At 41.8% G+C, this 15,454-nt stretch overlaps 1 protein-coding gene across 3 annotated transcripts in view; it reads right to left on the reverse strand.

The window, feature by feature from the left end:
• Nucleotides 1–15,454, reverse strand: part of Salm (spalt major) — a 72,657-nt gene that overhangs the window by 49,145 nt on the left and 8,058 nt on the right. The gene's annotated exons all lie outside the window — the stretch shown is intronic.

The following is a 15,454-nucleotide window of genomic DNA, read 5'->3' on the forward strand; positions in this document are numbered from 1 at the left end:
GAAAAATTACTGAAATTTCCTAGATATATTTTAGTAAAATTAATCAAACATTTTATATTTTAATGTAATAGATATTAATATTTTTTATTATGGCAGATATTAATCAGAATAGCTCGCATAAAATTCTTGGTGGTACATATTGTGCCACATGATTTCAGGATAAATTTTAAGAGAAAATTCTCTCCGGGTATCTATTTATATATTTATTTGCTTTATATTTTTCAAAACTTCCTGTTCGTGCTCAATAAATGAAGCTGAGTAGAGAGTTTGAAGGGTGAAATCTATGCCGTGACTCGTAGCAACGATTTGAATCGCAGCGAACTTTCGTTTTGCGTTTTGGTTAAGGATGGCGAGTACGTAAAAATTTCACGCTATAAATGTTCCCGCTCGCACACAAATCGCAATATGCTGAATTAATTTGCATAAGCAGTTGCGCGGAAGCCATTACCAATAGGATATGTTGAAATTCAAGGTATTATTATGCGAAACAGGTAAATTGCTGAAATGAGCGTAAGAGGTAAATATTGTGATATTGCTGTATATCGCAAATAGCATGTAGCCTGATCTACATACGTAACGTTACGATTGCTTCGCATATTTAATTCGATTCTATGCGAAAGCGTAGAACGTTCTAAAAGTATAAGACGTTTCCCATTTTCGCATTTGGTGAAGAGAGCGGAAAGAAGAACGGTCAGTGATGAAATGCTGTGACTTCATAGGGAGAGATGGGGAAAGAAAGGGTTTATATTGCTTCAGTAAAGGAATAATTTTGCATCCGAGTAAAGAAAATCTTACAGCTTTGGAAAGTTGAGAATACTAATCAGCAAGCAACGGCAACGGTTAAATTTAGATTTTCTGCCACCTCGAGCTATACTATTATTTCTATTATTTCCCGGATATTTATAATTTTAACGAATATTTGGCAAAATATATACAATATCGAATTTAAAAGAATTAAGAGAGTGAGTTTTACGATTGCATATGTGCATCGATCAACATTTCCATTTCTATTTACTTTATTTATATATAAATCAATAACTCTTTCATTTATATTTTTTTTACACGAATATGTAATGGGCCAATTATTAAATTAAGTTACTAAACGTAATAAAATATCACATTGACCATGGCTCATTTGTTTGGCTCGTATGTAGATACGAAGGTTAGCAAAAACTTTTTATTCATTGTGCATCAGAGATATCCCTGATAATCTAATCTCATGCGATAATCACCGAGTTATATACTTGGTGACAAGTATCACTCTCGTTAGTTCTTCAACCTTCTTCGCGTCCCCGTGAATATGGCGATATGTAATTTCGCACGCAGGACGCAAGCATCCGCATCAGCGTTTTATCGATATGCCGGACGGCGATATGCCGGAGAGACCGGAGAGCCGGAGCCCCGGAGCCGGTTTCCGCTCGCCAATGAGAACCGCGCGACAGGATGTATAAAATTCGATACCCGCGGTATGACAGAGAGGAACGACAAATCCTGCGGATGACAATTTTCTCGTTCGGGTACCTTAACCAAACCCATCCCACCCGTGCCGCCTCTATACATCAGATCCATTCAAAACGCGGGACTTCATTGTCCTGTCCGTTGTTTGCCGAGGTAATCCTGTACCGGAGTACGAGAGAAGAGAGTGAGAGAGAGAGAGAGAGAGAGAGGAAAAGAGAGAAGGAGAAACAGATGACGCAAACCTGCGACGCTGCGGAACGAGTCCAAAAAATCTCTCGCCGACCTGGTCCTGCCGATCTCTGTGTCATCTTTTACCCTCGTTCACCGTAGAATCCCCTCCCCCTTCCACGGCAGAGGGCACGACACGGCATGGAACAACGCGGTGACATTGGGACAAATTTTCCGCCACAGAAGCCTCGAATGGAAAACGGCGGTCGTGGCGGGCGTCCTAGCCCCGGGGCAAAAACGTATTACATTTTAAAATGACAAAAAGGAGACCGGGCCTAATAATGGACCTGGTCTATGGGATAATATGGGGTATATACACGTTATATTCTTTCTCTCTCCTCTTCTCCGCTAGCATAATCCAATATCGAATCCGGGGACGCGCGTGTATGTACACGGGGGCACTCGATGCACTCTACCGAAAATCGCCGTGTAAACACGAGAGGCCATCCTGCCGTTCCCGCTCCCGCTCCCGTTGTCCTCGAACGCGAAGATATACCGTGCCGAACCGCCGCGAACATACTGTCAATCTTGAGTCATCCGGTTTGTCAGTCCCGACTGCCGGAGACTCGGCATTATCTGATCGCGATGGTTAACGTCCTTCTTGCCTCTGGTCGTTGCGACCCGAAAGATTCGGCATGCGTAGCCGGCTTTTGCCGATTCAATTTCTCTTCATTGATCTGTATCGCGGTGTATCGATCTGTATCGGTATCGTGCAGCGGATTATCGATCGGATTTCAAGTTCGCTTAATTACGGCGGCTTTTCGTCCTTCTGTTTACGCGTCCGCTGAAATACCGGCGCGATGGCCGGGTAAGTGGGTCGAGGTGGTTGGCTACTATGTTGGGAAAAATGTCACTCGTGTCTTATTGTGCGTGGATTATTTATGGCGCGACCGATAAGTCATATACGGGTTTGATTCTTTGAAGACAATACGGAAATAGACGAATAATTACGGAAAGCCGTTTGAATATGCGTTTGAATGCAACAAGATTAGTTAATTAATTATCATTCCAATGTGCGTCAGGACGTTGTTTAAAAAAAAAAAAAAACAAATTCCGCGTTCTAGACGACAGTCTATAAAACGTGAGTGGAAAACAAGTCAGGTCAACAATCAATAATAAATATAGCAATACTATAAAGAAAAAAATTCTTAATTTGAAAATATCTTTAGTTTCAACGTGGAAATCTTGAAATAAGATTATATTGCGTTAGACGAAGAAACCTTCTTGAACGAAGTTATTTTTATATAAAATTAATGTCATTTGTGTTGCAATGCATAATTATTTTAAAAAATTGAAATTCTTATAAGAAGATTTGACACTTCTTTTTTTTCTGTGCACATGCTTCGCTAATGAAGTTGAACAATTTTGCAAACTTCTCGCGATAAAGAGACGAGGGTAATATTTCTTCGGAAAAAAAAACTTGTACTTCTTATCTTGAATAAACAGATATGTGTAACGGCTCTTATCCACAATGGATCGCATTGAAATAAAAGGTATTACGATAGAGAGTGGAGGGTTAATCCCGGGCAGCGGGCGCACGTCGAGGGACCCATAAGTTTCGCTAACGTAGTAATATGCGCGCGTTAGTCGAGTATGACAGCTAGCCAGTTTGGTCCCACTTAGGCGCGTGCTGAAAAAAGAGCAAAAGGAGAGAAGCCGATCTTGGTTCGAAATACACCCACGGTATCTGCACAAGCGGCGTCGGATAAGTTACCGGTATAAAGTTACGCTCGTGAAGCCGCCAAATCGCCAAGAGCCGTCGGGGCGTTAAATTTGAGGATGGTTTCACGGACACCGATAAAAATTTTACACGTCGGATGAGCGCGCGCGCGCGCGATCGATGCGGTCGCCGTGCCACCGGTGTTGCCGCCGATGGTGATGACGGGTTCGGACGGTTATGATGATCCTACCGCGGAGTCGGCGGAACGAATGCTAATTGCTTAGAGCGATTTATAGACGCGATTAATAATAATATACGCGCTGGAAATATCTGTATTTTGCCCGACCTTGGCTACGTGCCAGCCCCTCGTCCCTAATTTAGAGGTACCGCGTTTCGTTAAAGTCTACAGCGATGTCAACTATGCGAGTCTCCATTCGAAATTGCATATGACAAATTGCTTGTGACAAATTGCATATGACGGATTATTGTTTGTACAGTTTCAGCTATAATTTCGTGGTACAGAGACATGATTTTTTTTCCAAGTAAATTATTATTTATATCTTCCGTTTTTCTAAAAGAGAGTAAAACGATATTCCTTGATTTTACATCTATCTAGTCGTAACATTACCGTCGAGACGTAAAGACTGGCGTAAATTCTCATTACAGATGTCGTGCGCTCGGCGTCGCCAACGGGACGAATTATCTCGACTCACGCCTGAACAAAATCGATATCTGCCGCGGCAGACACGGAGACTAAAGAGGTAGAAACGTAAGACATTTAGCGAATCATATACTCGACATCAGAATACACGAGGGAAAATCTTGGTGTAATTATTGCGAGTCGGGGCGAGATGCGCTCACGCGCCCGCGATCCCACGTCAAGGATCGACGGCTGGATTTCCGTAATCGGAGAAGCAACCGGCCAATATGGCGAAAGGATCGAAAAAATATGGCGTCGGGAAGGACTGTGGTTGCTTTGAGCTGTCTGATCGCTGGATAGACAAATAAACGGTCTAAGTCTAAGTGGTTGGCATCGGGAAGAGAGGAAGAGAGAGAGAGACAGAGAGACAGAGATAGAAAGGGGAGGAGAGGGAGGGTCAGAGGTAGATTCCGAATTATAATGCCAGGTCTTCGTGTTGGTGCGAGAGAGGGTTCACGAGCGAGGGCGCGACCCGAGCGACAGGCTTGGATGGATTGTTATTGGTCGAGGATTTAACCCTCTACCTTTCGCCCCACCACGGAGTAGTATGCTACACGTATGATATGCTAACGAGCACATCAGCGGTGCGCGCATCGAGGGACGAGATCCCTGCCTGCCTCGTAGGGGTTGCTGCCTGGCTGCTCCTTCGTCGCACGGAGGAGGGAGGTAGGAGGGCCCGGCCGCGGCCGGTCGACCGTCCTTGTACGTAGTATAGGTATCCGAAAATCCAATCCTTTGATGCGCTAATGCCGCGGAAGCCCTATCACGAATGATTTCTTCCAAGCCCGTGCCGGTTCTATTCGCCGGCAGTATCTATCCGCGCGCGCGCACGCTCCTCTCTCGCCGTCAACGATACCGGCGATGTTTCTTAAAAGTGTTGGGTTTCGGGGCTCCATTTCTATGGTCTCCCATGGCGCGCCTCTCCCATTGTCATCGCTACGCTGCGTATATCGATAATGCCTTACAATACTTCGACTCGTCATTTTTCAAGAAGCTCTAACGATAGTTATATCTATACAGCATTCATTTTATAATTGAGTAATTGTATATTTAATGTATATTCAAATTAAATGTATATATTTAATATTATAATTGCCTAATGTATATTTATTTTTTTTGTCGTGTCTTCTAATTTGCAAATGTAATTTTTCAACAAGCGACTGATATTTTTTTAAGTAGTCCCAGAATCGAGATATATTATCTCTGTCTCGGTCGTTTCCGCAGCTTTCGACGAACTTTTCGGAGAGAATTGCTGACTCGCGAAGTCAGAATTGAATAGGCCAAGCCCCCTGGAACATTTCCCATTACTTAGTAAAAAGCATTTAAAGAGCAACGCTCTGTGCACGAGTATATATAACGGGTTACATTAGAAACTTAATTTTCGAGATGAAGTCGGCGTTTTTATAGATTCCCACGAAATAGTTTCGACGGTCTTCAATTAGTAGGGCAGCGCAGCGGTACTCGACGGCTCCGATAATTGGCCCCGCCGACTTAATGCTCTGACAAAAACTTTTGATTCGTTAAAGAAGATCAACGATAGAAACGGGAGTTGTTCGGTAAAAGCCAACGATAAAACGTCGACGAAAACGTGTGCCGCCACCGGTGTCCGAAAATTCAGAGGGAAACGTGGCGCGGCACAAAGCGCGGTCGCGCTCCGTTCCGTTTTTGCGTAGCATGAAAAGCCCAGCGTGAAACATCTGACGAATTTCCGAATATTTGTACAATGTGGACCGGGAAAGGCCCTGTACATGGTTTATGTAAGTCTCTAATGTATAATTCAGCGACACACGGTACTTATACGGAATATACTGAATATTCGAAAATCGCGTAGAACGATACTCTCTGGTGATGCTTCGATAACCGTCATTTGTTGTAGCTCCTATCGCAAAATTTGTCAAGCTAAATTTTAACTGCAGCACCAAAGCTCAATTAATCTATTTTTATTCGAAAAACTATTGTAAAGCTACTATCGCGAATTACTTGTTAATAAAATATATTTTAATCGTATTAAACAAAAAGCATATTACAGTATAACACTTATAATTAAATATTAAGAGATGAAATTTAAACCAGTACCTTGATTAAATAACATTTTGTTACTTTTAACTATCACGTGTGTCCATTTATTATTTTAACATCTTTGGTTTAGTTAAATTAACATTGTATTAGTTAAATTAACGATATATTGAGTAGGAGCAGAGTGGCGACCTACAGGAACGGTTCAAAATGACTCAAATTGAGTATATAATTTGACACTACGAATTTAATAATAATGTACTCTTGTGATTTGAACATTATTATTATGGCTTTTCGGGTACTTTGACGTTATTATATAAATTACAATTAGAATTATAAGATTATACACGTATAAATTATCATATTTTAAACTTGATGTATTTTTAAATACAATTATAAAAATATACATAAACGAGAAACATCGATTTATACATTCAACAACCAAAAATGAAACTTGTTTATTTAAATAGTAAGGTCTAAATCTAATTTTTGAAATGTCATTAAGATTTAACGCATCGATTTCTATATCTGATTGAAACATATAGTACGTTTTAAAATTGCAACGTCTCTCTCCTCGAAATCACGCGATATTAAAATAAAATTCAAAACGAATCGCGAATGCTGGCAGTCACAATCGCGAATTCACGAGCTGTCAAGAGGGAAAGAGCCACCTCGTTTTTCCTCATTGCAGACTCCCCGGCATTCGAGCGAGTATTGTTATACGAGACGAGCCCGCGCTCCGTTTGCTGTCGTGTGGCCAAGAAAAAAAGAAACAGGCCGTTTTTTTCGCGAGCGTTTGCAAGCGAAGCACGAGCGAGACGCGACTGAGAAGGACGTGTGTAGAGGGGCGGAGCGGAGCGGAGAGCAGGGGAGGGGGAGAAAAATTCGAGATGCTAATCTCCCATCGCGTCGAAGGGGGCAACTATGTGCTAATGCGATCCCGTTTAGCCAAGTCACCCGGAAAACGGGACACCCGCCCCGATCTCCGTACAAGAAGAGTGTCCCGGTCTCTCTCTCTCTCTCTCCTCCTCTCACCTTCCAACCCCCCGTGCCATCTCGCTACGCGCTCCCGCACACGCACATACACGCATACTCTTGCGCGACCTGATCCGGCAGAGCCGATCATAACGTAACGGTAAATGCTGATGACAAAACACCGATGCACATCGCATCGGTGGCGCATCGGTGAGGGGAAGTCCCCCATTAGCCGCTCATCAGCCTCCAGGCGTTGTCGCTGTTGCGGCGGCGGCGGCTATAACACGGCCGCGTCTCTCTACGCCATTGTGTGTGCGACGCCGATTGTCATTATTTCGCGATATCCGCTTCCCGGCCTCCCCGCATAGCGTTCGCGATGCGACCGAGCGGAAACATTTGGACATATTGGAATACGAGCATTGTGTCAATATACGTTCCCGTTCTGCTCTTCTCTCTCTCTCTATTATCACTCTATCTCCCTCCGCTTCCTACTTCTCATTTCGCGTGTCTCTTTTTTAATGCGCGTATTACGGGCTGGGCAGCGTTACGTTACGATCGATGGAATCATTCCCACAGTTCGGTCGTACCGCGCCTTCCGGTGGTGACGGGTGATTATGGGCCTCGAGCGGAAAATAAAACATTTTTATTGTTCTCCTGGAATTAGGGGAGTAGAGATTTTTGTACAAAATACAGCATCCAACAAAAAGAGAATCCCCGACGTTACATAATTTTATTACAATAATAAAACTAACGTAATACTTTAAGCAATTTCCCCAATCATTGTTTCCCAATCAATTATTTCATTATAAATCTCTGTTCCACTCTTTTTTGCACAACAATAAAAAATAACAATTTATCATCGAATACATTTTTTTTATTGGATTCTACACAAGTGTTAGTATATCTAAAACAATAATGACAGTTTCGCAATTTTGCGAAAATTCAACAATGCTTTATTATCTGAAATAGCGAGGGGGGGGGGGAGGAGGAGAGGGGTTTCGGTGATGTCGACGCCGCGACGTACCGTTGCGGCGCGTGCCACCGCTGGCGATTAAGTTCTCACGAGAACCCAAGGAGATACATATAGCGGTTGTACATAATGGGCACATAGTGTGTACATGGAAGAAGTGACGAGAGGAGGCGTCGGTTGGCAATAAGCCCGCGGGGCCGCTTGGGTTTCGGTACGGTGTTGGTTGTTAAGTAAATAGGGTATCCTCGCATTTTCGGTAGCGTTGCCCGCGCTCACGACGGTGATGACGGCTGATAACCCTTTCGCTCCCGCTCGCGCGCGGCCAAATAATATGACCCTCTTAAACGGCGGCTTTTGATGTGTCGTCGCTTCGACGCACATTTTACGAATGGCAGTAGTCAGACGCGGCCAATTTCAGTCACCCGCTCCGCAATCGACACCCCGGGTGCGTGTCTCTCCTACATCTACCCTCTGTTTCCCCCCCCCCCCCCCCCGAAGCTATCCACTCAACCTTCTTCGCATCCGAATTAATCCAACTGGCGGACGTCATAATCATCATCCCTACCTTTCACCCCGTTTCGCGCCTTTCATGTATTAACTTCGATCAAATCCTGTCAGCCGTGACCTTGATCATTTATTCGTTCAACGATTATACGTGCTACGTGTTAATTTTTGCCTAATTGCATTATGTACAGATTCTTATTATATTCTGCAGACATTAACTGTATAAGAATCCGTTACTTTACATTAACTGTATAATAATCAGTTACTTTCTATCTGTTGTATGCATATATTATCATGATAATAAAGTTATAAAAAATTAACTAGTATGTACATAGTAATGGTTTTTGTAACGTACGATTCTTCATTTGTTAATCTTCTTAATTGATTTTATAACTATAGTATATGTGTGATAAGATTTCTAGAAAATATAATAAAAGTTGATATATATAACTTGAGAAAATAGAGTTTACATAAATATATCTATAAAATTTACGGAGATGATATATCTAATAATAAACTGTTCGTTATTAAGCAAAAATTTGAAGTTCTATTCTCTGTACAATCAGGATTTAATTTGGCAGCGATTCAATTGGGCGCCTTGCCCCTCATCTATGCCAATAAACGATGTACAAAGTTGGTTTCTCTATCTGGTTGAATTTTATAGCTTAGCATTCGAAATATTATTGTGTAACGTATTAAACCGATAAAGAAACGACTTAAAAAAATCATGACTGATCAAAAAGATCCGTGCCAAATATAAATATCTTCAAGGATCAAGTTTATAATTAGATTTAAATATGCATATATATCTTATGTATATTTATGAAAGTAAGAATAGAGAAAAGAAAATGTTCTGCGTTTCAACGTAAAATACAAATAATTAAGAAGATGTGATTAAGAGTGAATACATTTTTTTTTAACCGTACAATTTATTTATTTGTAGAATTGCGCGCGATTATAAACACAGATATCAGATTTCGCACATAATTACTGAATACAATTTCTGAATGAGAGTTATGATGAGGAATCTCATTGGATGGGCGGGGAATTGCGTTTAACGAAAAAGAATGGTAGATTAGAATAGCAGTTCGTAGCTTCCATAATCCCAGGCGTATCAACTTACTGCGTGATACTATACATAATGCCATAAGCAGATTTAATCGAGATATATGCATTTTGTATGAGCATTTAAGTTGTATAACAATTAACGTCCGGATTTTTGTTTAAAAATACATCTATAAATCTAAATAATTTCATGTAATATATATAATTTTGAATATTGCGTCTATTTGCGTATATTGTACGCTTTGTTGTTCTGTTAGTAAAAAAAATCATGTAATGTATAATGTATTACAATGAGCTTGATCGTCTCCAATTTGTACGAAAAAGGGAAAATAATTTGTAAAGACTAACTGAATAGGAGTTCAACAGCTTCATTTATAATATAATTACTATAAATAATTTATTTATAACATAAATTACTACGAGACATGTCAGCCAGAAATATATGAGAGAATGTATCCCCCCCTCTGCCCCGAAAATGAGAGACGCGGTGAAATTAAATTGTTGGGAAGATTATTTGTAGTATTCCCCAACAATTCTCCTACTGTAAAAAGCACGACTAAATTATAGTCGTTGATTTAACTTACGGTATTTACGGGAATAGTTGTTCCACGGCTATTCAAGCTTCGATCCGAGAATGCTGTTTCTCGTTACGTACGAGCGCAGAGTTTTGGAATTAGCGACAGCCGCGCGCGGTAATTCCTGTCCTGTTCGTAAAGTATATTTTATTAAGGCAGCATCTCGCATCGGGACGATTCGATGTTACGCGATACGCAGCAATTAAATACAGGAATATTTTGCATGACGTAATTTTCTCCGTAATGTGATGCGACTAGATCCGAAGATACTATGTCTTGAGGTAGGTTAGGTAATGTTAAGGCTACGCGCGAAGCAGCAGCGGGCTCCATAATTTATGGCAATGTTATGCGTGTTTATTCACGTCTGCGATATTTACCATTTTTTTCATCATTATTGTGATAGTACACATCAAAAGTATGCAAATAACATTATAATATACTATAATTGCATGATATTTCTACATTAACAGACGAAAGAGATACCACCTTATTATGTATGATAATAATATCCAGGTATAAAAAAAATAAGATTATATCATTTATTTTATAATTCGAATGATTAATAGATCATTGCCGTCTTCACCCGAGTGCACAATCTTTTCAATAACGTCGTCCTATCCACTACATTATGCATTAAACTGTACATTATTTCCTGGAAGTTAACTGTTTTAAAAGTAATTAATGTTTCCCTGAAAAACGAGAATATGTCGAAAGAGAAAGACACAGTCGGCAGAATCACTCTGGGAAAATCAGAAAATGTCCAGCTCAGTAAACGATTCTCACGTTATAAATAAGCTATAATAAATAAGCGAACTCTTTCGTTCCAGATATATATTCTTAATTAATTAAGTGAGATGTGTCAGGCAAAAGCGAAATTATATCGATGGTATATAGTAATAATTGTTGATTGTGTGAGTACTTAATCCTGATCGCCAATCCTTTGACGACGGACAAAGCGATGAAAATCGCGCGCGAAAGCGTCGACGACATCGAGCGTCGGGATGCAAAAACGCGATTAGCCGCGAATGCCGATATATATATGAGTGCTCGTTTAAAATATTGGCCGAATTCTTGGCCGCATTACGTGCCCGTCGCGCGTCGCCACATCTCGATATTCCACCTTCTGGAGGTAGACGAGAGTTTCTTTTTGCTCGCTCGGAGGACAGACCCGCATGCAATCGAGAATGAACGTTTCCGCTCACGCATCGGACAATATTTCTCCATCTTTCACTCGTGAATTAATGCCTTTGAATAACTCGTTACCAGAAGGAATAAAATACCTTGCAAACCTTGCAAAAAAAAAAAAAAAAGAAAATTGTATATAATCGCGTTTGGTAAAATCAGTTATATAACAAGGATTTTTTTTTTTCAAAATGTAGGTACTTGTGAAAAATGTAAAATAGCAGGAAACTAATTAGCTAGACTTTAGATACTATTAACTTGCAGAATAACCTACACTACTCCCGCGGTGAATAATCAGAAGGGATCGAATTAATTTTTCAACAGTCGATCACACCTCCATACTTTTCTCTGGCTTCGGACTTCTCTCTTCGGATCTCTTCGACGTTAAATTTCTTTTTCCTTACCGCGCGAGTTCTCGATGCCTCTACTTTTTTCACATTACGTTTCATAATTTAATAAGAAACCGCAGATTATCCGACACGCATTAAACTTTTATATAAAGTCAGCAAAACGCCCTCGATCATATGCTTTTCTACAAGGCTAATCAGTTTTGAGTATTAATAATTCACGCCTCGTTATCATAAATTACACACCGTTTCTTACTACCATGTCGGGAAGCGATATACTTTGAACGCGAATATACTATTGTCTTGCGCGGCAATAAACGGATTTTTAACGTTAATTCGAATTGCGCGAATTATTATATAACGGCACGCCGAAATTATTCGTCCTGCCCATAAGTTCAAGGCGACATGTCACCTGCGTCGTTTTAAAATTTCGTCCGTCCTCGTCAGACTTGTTGTATTTTATGAATAATTCACATCACCCAGCCGTAATTCTTAATAACCAGCCGCCGTTCGTTGTCCTTGAAACCTTTCGGCTCGGATCAATGCGATCAATATAGTATAAATCGTTCTATCGATTCAGGGTCAGTCACACGGTATAACAGTTCGAAAATACTGAAATAATTATATTTCGTAGTTTATGGTGGACATTCCAGAATCATCCGAGCTGCTTTGAGTCATCCATAAATTTAGCTACTGCGTTGTGATTATATATGAGACAAATATCATATAAGAGTCGCGTTAACGTACACTTAGTTTAAGTATTTATCATAAAAATACAAATACACACACCCGCCTACATTAATGTATTAATAATAATGCAAACCCACACACGTAACGGTAGGTTGATTTGTCTTAATACATCGACGTGTTGTACGCAATAAATTTGCACGAGTCTAAGGTGCACGATAAATATTTGTCACCTTTATACACCGCTATACGCAAGTAACGCTATGCGAGATTTCCGCCCGGTGTCGCAGTTACGAGATCGCTAATTCGATCTCGATCGTTACGCGCGAGAAAGTCCAAGAAAGTGAGGATTTCTCGAGAGCCCGCCGCGTCCTCATCGTAGACGCTCGTTTAATGGTGACTGGCCAGATACTGTTCCGGTCTCATCCCGATCAATTTGTTCGTGAAAATCTCTACCCGTCCATCTGAAACCCGTCTTGGACGCAAGCTGACAGTTCGTATCAATGCGACGAGAACGCAAAAAAAGGAAAGACGGAGAAAGAGGGAAAGAGACGGGAAAAGGAAGGGAACGAAGGATAACCGCGTTGAGGAAAGAAGGCGAGCATCGGAATCTTTTTTGAGGAATTACGGTTACGACGCGCGCCGGTCACCTGGATCCGATCTCTCTTCAGATCTCACGAGGTCCGGTACGGTACGAACCGTGAGAGAAGAACGATGATATCCCGGTGAGAAGAAGAAAGGAGCAGAGGAGGAGATCCGGTAGAAGGAGAAGGAGGAAGGAGAGAGAGAGAGAGAGAGAGAGAGAGAGCGAGAGAGATAAGTTCAGGGCGAAGAGAGCCGGGTGGAAAACGGAGGAGAGAGATGAGAGACGTCGAGACGAACGCGTCGGTAGTGGGATTTACGCAGCCCAGCGGTCGGTGCTCTTTGACGCCAACGTGGAATCGTCGCCCGGCATCGTTCACCGGCAAGGAGCAAAAAGGGGGCCCGAATATGACCCGTCATAGGGGATCGCATTAAGCCGCCTTCGCGGCTCGCCACTCGATAATTGGCGACCTTCGCCTCTTCCGCGAAGGAATGCTCACCGGGGTTTTGCGCGAAGGACGCGCAAAAGAAGCGCCCACCGCGCCGCTGTACAGACCGGCCCGATCCGTGCGGCAAGGGCGCGCGGACCGGACCGGATCGGATCGGATCGCGTGGAGTTGCACCGGGTCGGTCGCCAGAGGAAGAGAACGACCATACAGGCCCGTGACATAACGCTGCCGATGGAAGAAACGGAATGACGAAACGCGCGCGCGATGCGGGGCATCAATATAAATAATATTGCGCGGTAATTGTTCAACGCGCGAGGGGCGAGGGCTCGTCGGTAACATGCAAGGTGCCGCCTTACTGCCGCGCGGAATTCGAATCGCGGCTTCGCCGCCGCGCGCGTTTCACCTTCCACTCGGATCCGGCCACTCCGGGGCAAAGTACGTTCCACCGCCGCCGCGCCGCGGCCGTGCCAGCAACCAGCCTCGCTATACTTTGTCAGCCGCGAAATCGACTCTACGACGATTGGCATAAAACACTGTGCCGATATATCAACGTAAAAATTTCAATCTACTTATATTACAGTTCAACCCTGAGTGAAAAAAGATATTTTGTTGACAGCTTTATTATATGTGTGTATAAATATGTTGCTCCGTATATTGGATTGTTATATTTATTTTTTTATTATTTATTTTATTGCCTATACATCTTATGACGTGTCGATTAATATCTACGATCTAAGATATATTTAAGCAAAATCAAGATACAATATTAGAACTTATATTTTTATAATAATAGCTTAATGATAGTTCCCATAAAATCGGCAGATTGCGAATGACGAGCCTCAAATCTCAATAGCCGTCGCGATGAGATTTTGATCCTCTCTCCTTCTTTTTACTCCCGCCCGTCTTCCCCGCTTCGTCTCCGAATGAGAAGACGACATTTCGAACGTCCAGTGTCGGGCCAAACTCGCGATCAATTTTTCAAGTACACCCCGGTCATTCGCTTCTCGAGATTCTACGGAGAGAACGAGCATCGGCATTGTCTCTCGCGGACGCTCCTCCTTTTTTCTACTGATCGTCGGCGGCAGAAGAAGGCGAAGAGAGCAAAAAGGGGAGCCCGGGCCGAATGCACGCACGCGTGCATGTGGGATCACGTGTGCGTGAGAAACACGCGCACGTACACTAAGATGTCTAATAGATTGGGGTTGGCAGACGGGACAGTCGCAGACACCCACGCGTTTCCCCGCATCCACGCGATGTCGACCAAAAATATTCACGCACGACAAAGGGCAAGAAACCGGTAAGTCAGCAACTATACTTTTTTTCCCCAGATTCTTCCCTCTCGCTCTCTCTTTCTCGCCATTCTCCGCGGCAGAATTCTTAAACCCTTTCACGATACTCTGTCTCATTTTCCATCTTACTTTCGAATTTATCGATACGTATGCGTCAGTTGATTACTTAAAATCAAAAGTATTTGATTAAGTTATTATATTTAAAAAAATAGAAGGAAATAGCTAACTGGCTTCTTTTTCTGGATTTTATTATTCTATTTCATATATGTGTGTTTTATTTTACTGAAGGGTGGTAGTCAGCATTTCTGAGATCTTAATTTTCATACCGTGCACCTTTTGCTTGGGCATAATGTGAGTTACATACTTAGAGAGTTGTGCCAAAAGTACTTAATCATACTACGAGTACGCAAATAGAGTAGCAGACGAATAAGAGAATGACAGTGATTCAACTCAATGACAGCAAAGATAATTTTGTTAGAATGAGATATGTGTCTCTATTCACGTTTCGTCATACATCTTCTTTCTGCTCCAATTGTTTTGTTATTTTCTGAAAAAATATCGACCTCGACGTTTGCACAAGGATGTACAATATATTTGCTAATATAAAGTTACAATAATATATGCGAGAAAAAGATTTTTATTTTAAATCGCACACACACGTCTAAGTATTTTTATACTTTTGTATTCCTGAGTGCAACGTATTTCTACCAGTTTTTTTTTTACCCAATGCCCGTGCTGTGTCTCATTTTTTTCAGTATATAATTGAG

This window comes from Temnothorax longispinosus, chromosome 3 (assembly GCF_030848805.1).
Source record: "Temnothorax longispinosus isolate EJ_2023e chromosome 3, Tlon_JGU_v1, whole genome shotgun sequence".
Classification (NCBI taxonomy): Eukaryota; Metazoa; Arthropoda; class Insecta; order Hymenoptera; family Formicidae; genus Temnothorax; species Temnothorax longispinosus.